Source organism: Panthera tigris, chromosome B4, assembly GCF_018350195.1.
Source record: "Panthera tigris isolate Pti1 chromosome B4, P.tigris_Pti1_mat1.1, whole genome shotgun sequence".
Lineage (NCBI taxonomy): Eukaryota > Metazoa > Chordata > Mammalia > Carnivora > Felidae > Panthera > Panthera tigris.
In genome coordinates this window covers 118,127,018-118,133,526 of record NC_056666.1, presented here as the reverse complement: position 1 = coordinate 118,133,526, position 6,509 = coordinate 118,127,018, and the positions used below count along the sequence as shown (strand labels likewise).

The 6,509-nt window shown below is 38.9% G+C and overlaps 1 pseudogene; it reads right to left on the bottom strand.

Moving 5' to 3' along the window:
- Positions 1-5,888: 5,888 nt before the first annotated feature.
- LOC102957983 lies at positions 5,889-6,161 on the bottom strand (annotated as a pseudogene).
- Positions 6,162-6,509: the final 348 nt, after the last annotated feature.

The window sequence follows — 6,509 nt, the reverse complement described above, 5'->3', positions numbered from 1 at the left end:
TATCTACTGGGTTGTTTCTTATTGACTGATAGGTTCTTTATATAAATATATGTTTATATAAAATATTAATCTATGTTTAGATAATTAAGACAAAATGAGATGTATATGTATGCATCGTAAAAAATGAGGTATAAAATTTTGTCATATCAGTTGCAAATATTGTCTGACATAATTTACTTCCTTTCTGACATTTTATTTAAATTCCAGCATGGTTAACATATAGTGTTACATTAGTTTTAGGTGTAGAATATAGTGACTCAATAATTCCATACATCACCCAGTGCTCATCATGATAAGTATGCTCTTAATCTCCATCACCCATTCACCCATCCCTCCACCACCTCCCCTCTGGTAACCATCAGTTTCTTCTCAATAGTTAAGTGACCTTCTTTATATGTCCTCTGTCATACCATAATGTATCTGGGTTTTATGTTTTATCAAGATAGCTTTCTTCCCCCAAGATTATAATATATTTACCCATTTTTTATCCTTTCAAAAAATTTACATTTTAAAAACAACTGGAATTTATTTTAAAGCATACTATGAGGAAAGCATTTAATTTTAATTTTTTCCAAATAGATAACTCCTCCTAACACTATTTATTAAACAGTCATTTCCTGACTGGTTTTAAATGCCTCATTTATCATATACTAAGATCATATATATGTATGACTTCTTCTGGGCTTTTAATTCTGTTCTATTGATCTATTTGCCTATTTTGCACAGTACCACATTATTTCGAATATTGTGACTTTATGGTACATTTTGATATCTGGTAACATAAGTCCTTTTTCTTGTTCTTTTTCTAAAGAATCTTGATTTTTTTTTGGCACATCTCATAGATGAACTTCAGAATTAGCTTGCCAATTCTATAAAATACCTTGTTGGAATTTTGATTAACATCGTATCACATGTATTATTTAACTTAGGGAGCTTTAATATCTGTATAATATTGAATTTTTTTTATCTAGGAATATCTTTTATGGCTTTCATTAAAATTATATGGTTGTCTTTAGTAAATTTCATACTTTTAAGGTTTTTTTTTAGGTAATTCAAGGTTTCATTGGAAATGAATTATAACTCTCTTCTCTATTACATTTTTAAATTAGTTGTTGCTAATTATAGAAAGGCTATAGATTTTTATAGGTTAATCTTATTTCTACCTTTCTGAAAATTTAATTAGTCTAGAAATATGTGATTGCCTTGGATTTTCTGGGTATATATCTATTTATTAATTATGTATAAATAATTCATATTTATTTATTTTTCCTGATCTTTTTGTATTGACCAGTAACTTTAGGGCAAAAGTATTGACTGTAAAAGTAGGTTTCATTATATCTTGTTCCTGACTTTTATGGACACGTGGTATTTTACTCTACAGAATAGTTTACAGTTATTTTACTTTTCAGAATGATACTTGGAAATTGGCAAAATGTTGGTAATTGTTGAAGATGAGTGATAGACACACTGAGCTCATTAATCTATTCTTTCTGTCTGTATATGTTTGAATTTCCATAATAAAGGGTTAAATGAAAAAATAGAGGTGAAAAAAAAAGAATAAGAATTGTTTTAGGTTTTTGGTGGAAACCCCTTTTCAAATTAAGGAAGTATGTTTTTTTCCTAGCTTATTATAAATTTTCTGTTTGGGGTGGGTATAGAATATGTATCTTCAAAAAACTATCTTTGAAAGAAAAACTGTGACAGGGCCTATCCATCTCAAAAGACCAAGGAAAAGTATGAGAATCTCAACATAAAGAATTGAGAACTCATTCACCAAATATTTAGATTGGCTTCTCTTTCTTTTCATCAAATGACAGTTTTCAATAAAAGGAGAAGTGCCTCCAGGGCCCTAGCACACTACTGCCAACAGAGGAGGGACTAAATAAATAATGTATCATTGTTAGAGGGTTTTGGGGAGGAGAGAGTCATGTTAGCTGTATTGTACCATCCAGGTCCGCTCTCAGGACTGAAGGATTTATCCCCCCAGATGCTGGGATGATGGTGGGCTGACACTCTTCAGCTTCTGACCCTTTCAGGAATTGCTCGTGGCTGAAAAGAACCACCTTGCTCAAGCTTCTACTTCCTTCCCAGGAGCAGCTGCATCCAATGACTGGCCTGTGTGGGGCTGTAAAATCCCAGCTTTCTTGTCCGACTCAGATCACGGTGAAAGGGCTTTCTCAGCTTCCGAGCTCCCTGTTGGGTGGCTGAGGCTTTAGGGTTGCCAGATAAAATAAATACAGATGCCCAGTTAACTTTGAATTTTAGATAAACAACACTTTTTTAGAACCAGTATGTCCTAAATACTGCATGGGACATATTGCTACTAAAATTCTTTTTGCTGTTTACCTGAAATTCTAACTAGGCATCCTGTGTGTTTATTTACTAAATTTGGCAGCCCTATGAAGCATTGCAATCTAACTTGTCCTGGAAGCCTGTTTCTTTCCCTTACTCTACAGGTGTTGATTCTGAGAGCACTCCCCAACCAACTTCCTGCATGCTAACTTTTGTCTCAGAGTCTGCTTCCTGAGTAACGAGTCTGCAACAGGGTGAAAATTAAAGTAAAATATTTCCTTGCCCTGTCCAAATTTCAGAACCAATAGAGAGATTGGCACCTGGGTCCAAAAGACAGAGATCTCATTAGGGTGATTACTGAAGAATGGAGACTAGAGAACGTGGCTACTTCTGAGAGCCCAACGGGTTTGCTAATATGTCATTCCCAATCGAATTTACTCAGGGTGCCTCACTAAGTCTACTTTATAGCTGTGCCTGTTACCTGTTCATCAATTTAGGTAAGTCATTCCTCCTCTCTTGGGAAGGTGTAAGGGGGTGAGCAAGAAGCCAGCACTGCTAACTCTTGCTATAGTGCCTCTACATGAAAACATGAAGCCAAGGGAAAGAGGTCTCTCACTAAACATGGCTTTAAAAGCAGGATAAAAGCAGCCCTGTTCAAATGGTCAACGCAGATGATCATATTTTGCCTGATGCAAAACAGGCGGAGACCTCTGAAAGTATGGATTCTGTCTCTTTTGCCTCCTCTGACTTTTCTTGTCTAAGTGAGGGATTTCCTCAGGACTTTTCTTGTCTCTCTTCTTTATGTGATCTGCTTTGTCAAGCTATCTAGTCTTAATGTAATGCTTTCAGAGGCATCACCTTCAAATCCACATTTGCTTTGCCCTCTGTCCTGAGCTTCATTCAGTTCTGTATTTCAGTTTTATCCCCTACCCCTCAATTTTCTTGAAAGACCCTAAATCCAGTATATTTCTGCTTCAGCCACACTCCTGTCATGGTGTGAACAAATTTCCATTCAAGTTGCCAAGCAATGAGGGGTATGTTGTGAGGAGAATGCACGTGAGAACCTGGTGAAAACAAATATCAAGGCTTCAAGAAGAGCAGGGATGGGAGGATGGAACAAGACTTGAATGGCTTTTGTTTTAAATTTTCAAAGCACCTGTTTCTTGAGTGCTTACTATGTGCTGAACAAGAAAGGAATCCCAAACACCCTGTGAAGGGCCTCAGCTGTAGCTGTTGGGAGATTTCTACTCTAGTGATTCAGTCTTCACAGGACTCACTTTCTGTGTGTTTTGCTTCCTTCTGTTGTAACTGCTGGCATAAGTTTTCTCTCCGTCTCACGGCTTTCGCTTCTTCATTTTACTTATGCTTTGTGGTTCTTCTCAAGTTGATGACAGTTCTTGGCATCCTTTCAGGGTCACCTACATTTAACAGCCTTATTTCCTTGCGTGTGTATTTCTCTCCAGATTCCCAAGATAAGTATTTGATTGGCTGTGCTCAGGTTTTAGAGGCAGGGCTGCTCATAGGTCCCTGATGACACTATAGGTTGGCTGCGTCTGGATCAGATATTAACACAAGTTTAACCAGTTATGATTGGAGGGGTTATGTGGTCCCCAAGGGCTGCCTTTTACCCCTTTTGCAAACCCCTCATCAGGGCAAGCACAATGACCAGCACAGGCCCATCGCTTCCCCAAAGGGAAGCTCAATCTTTCCCTTTGGTTAAAGGAACAACCGTCTTGCTTTCCAGTTAGTTGGGAAACCTAGTCTCATATTTGAATACATTTTTCTCTTGATTTCCAATTTGTACCTGCCAAGTCACATTGATTCTTTGTAGACTGTCAGCTCAGGCTTCCATACCAAAATACCATAGATTGGATGGCTTAAACAACAGAAATTCATTTCTAATCGTTCTGGAGGCTGGAAAGTCAAAGATCAAGATGCCAGCATGGATGGTCAGGTCCTGATGAAGGCTCTCTTCCTGGCTTGCAGATGGCCACCTTCTCCCTATATCCTTACATGGCAGAAAGAAAGAGAGAGCAAGCTTTCTGGTGTCTCTCTCTCTCTCTTTTTTTATGTTTGTTTATTTTTGAGAGAAAGAGAGAGACAGCGCAAGTGGGGGAGAGGTAGAGAGAGAGGTAGACACAGAATCTGAAGCAGTCTCCAGGCTCCAAGTGGTCAGCACAGAGCCAGACAAGGGGCTTGAACTCATGAACCACCACGAGATCATGATCTGAGCCCAAGTCCAATGCTTAACCTCTTAATTGACTGAGCCACCCAGGCGCCCCCTGGTGTCTCTTCTTATAGAGGCACTAATCCCATCACGAGGGCCCTATCCTCATAATCTCATCTAACCCTTATTACTTCCTCTCCCAATACCATCAGGGGGTAGGCTTCAATGTCTGAATTTGCAGGCAGACACATTCAGTCCATAACTTGGACTATTATCTGTTCCCTTGTCTTAATTCTCACTGTAATTGTTCACATCCAGAAACTCCTTATGCCTTTCTTAGACCCTTACAATAAATAACCTTTTAACATATTTTTCCCATTTCTGCTGATTTCACATCCTGCTTTCATACGTTCTCTTTTTTTTCTTTTTTTTACATTTATTTATTTTTGAGAGAGCACAAATGGGGGAGGGGCAGAGAGAGAGGTAGACACAGAATCTGAAGCAGGATCCAGGCTCTGAGCTGTCTGCACAGAGCCCAACACAGGGCTTGAACTCACAAACTGTGAGATCATGACCTGAGCCGAAGTCGAATGCTTAACTGACTGAGCCACCCAGGCGCCCCTTCCATACTAACTTTCTTAAAGTTCATCTTTTATCATGTCCCTCTGCTGCTCAAATAACTTCAATAGCTGCCTGAAATTAATTGAATAAAGTTCAAATGTCTTCATTTGTCATTGAAGGCCCTTCTTTGAAGGGTGATGGATGCTTTTAATATGTTTTCCAATCATTTTCCATCTTGAGTCTGTGTTTCTTAAAGTGTAGTCCTCAGGACACCTGACCCAGATGTACTTGGATGTTGTTGAAAGTAGTTTCTTAAGAGCCTCCCTAGAAACAGGGAATGATATCTCTGTGAGTGGGGCCCAGGAATCTGTATTGAAGACAGGAATCCTAGTCGATTTTTTTATATACTAAACTTCAGGAGAGTGTACCCAGTATGGGCAGTGAGGATAAGGAGAGTCCTCATTTTTGTGGATACTTTGAAAGGAGAGATCAGAATGTTTTTTATGGAGTAATGTAGAGATTACACTCCTCTGGTGGTCACAGCATAATTAAAAATGGCCAGTTCATCCTCTGTATCAAGTGGCTGGTGATTCTAATTTTTTAAGGCAGTGATTTTCTTTTCTCTTCTTTTCTTTTCTTCTCTTTTTTCTTTTCTTTTCATCTTGTCTTTTCTTTCTTTTTTTAAGGCAGAGGTTTTCAAGCTGTGCTCTGAGGAGCACTCAGAGGCCCCACAGAAAGTGAGGGGCACCTGAGTAGATGGGCTTCATAGCTTCATTTTCTCCTCTTTCACTAAAATAATTCCACTTTTATCTGTTTTAAATTTTCAGATTGTAAGGTTATATATACATATATTATGGGGTGTTGCCATTTATTTATGACAAATATTCCACGTCCGTGATCTTCTCCAGGAAACAATGCCATCAACCTTGGCCAGTCAGAGGATAGAGTCATCGGACTCACCCATCCTACTAATGGCCCCACATGTAGTGTAGGTTTTAAACTGATGGTTGAACCTGCCTGTAACCCTGTGACTACATTCATCTGGATGGACATGTGGTGCTTGGCAGTGATGATGGTGGTTGCTGGTGGAGCATTTCCGTGGCCGGTACAGGTCCATGAGCTTGTGTGCATAGGTCTGCATGTCAAGAGTGCACCTGCTGCCACTGCCACGAGAGCGGGTGCAGAAAGAAAAGTAAGACATATTTGAAAGAAGTGTTCTGGTTTAAGGTTTTCTAAGTATCTGTTCTGGTTTTAATCACATCTTTTACTCTTCCAACTTTCAAGCCATTTGAGAACTAAGTGCACTAGTTTGATGGAGATAAAAAAAAAATCAGCTTTATCATTGGTAAAGCTCAACTGGGAATTGCAGCCTGGATGCATGGCAACAATCAGGTTTTCCAATATCATCCCTCCAAGACTCAACTTTAGGACAACTCACCCCAGGGAGTAATACCTTTCCTTGATAGTCCTCAGCTTTTTGACCTTTTAT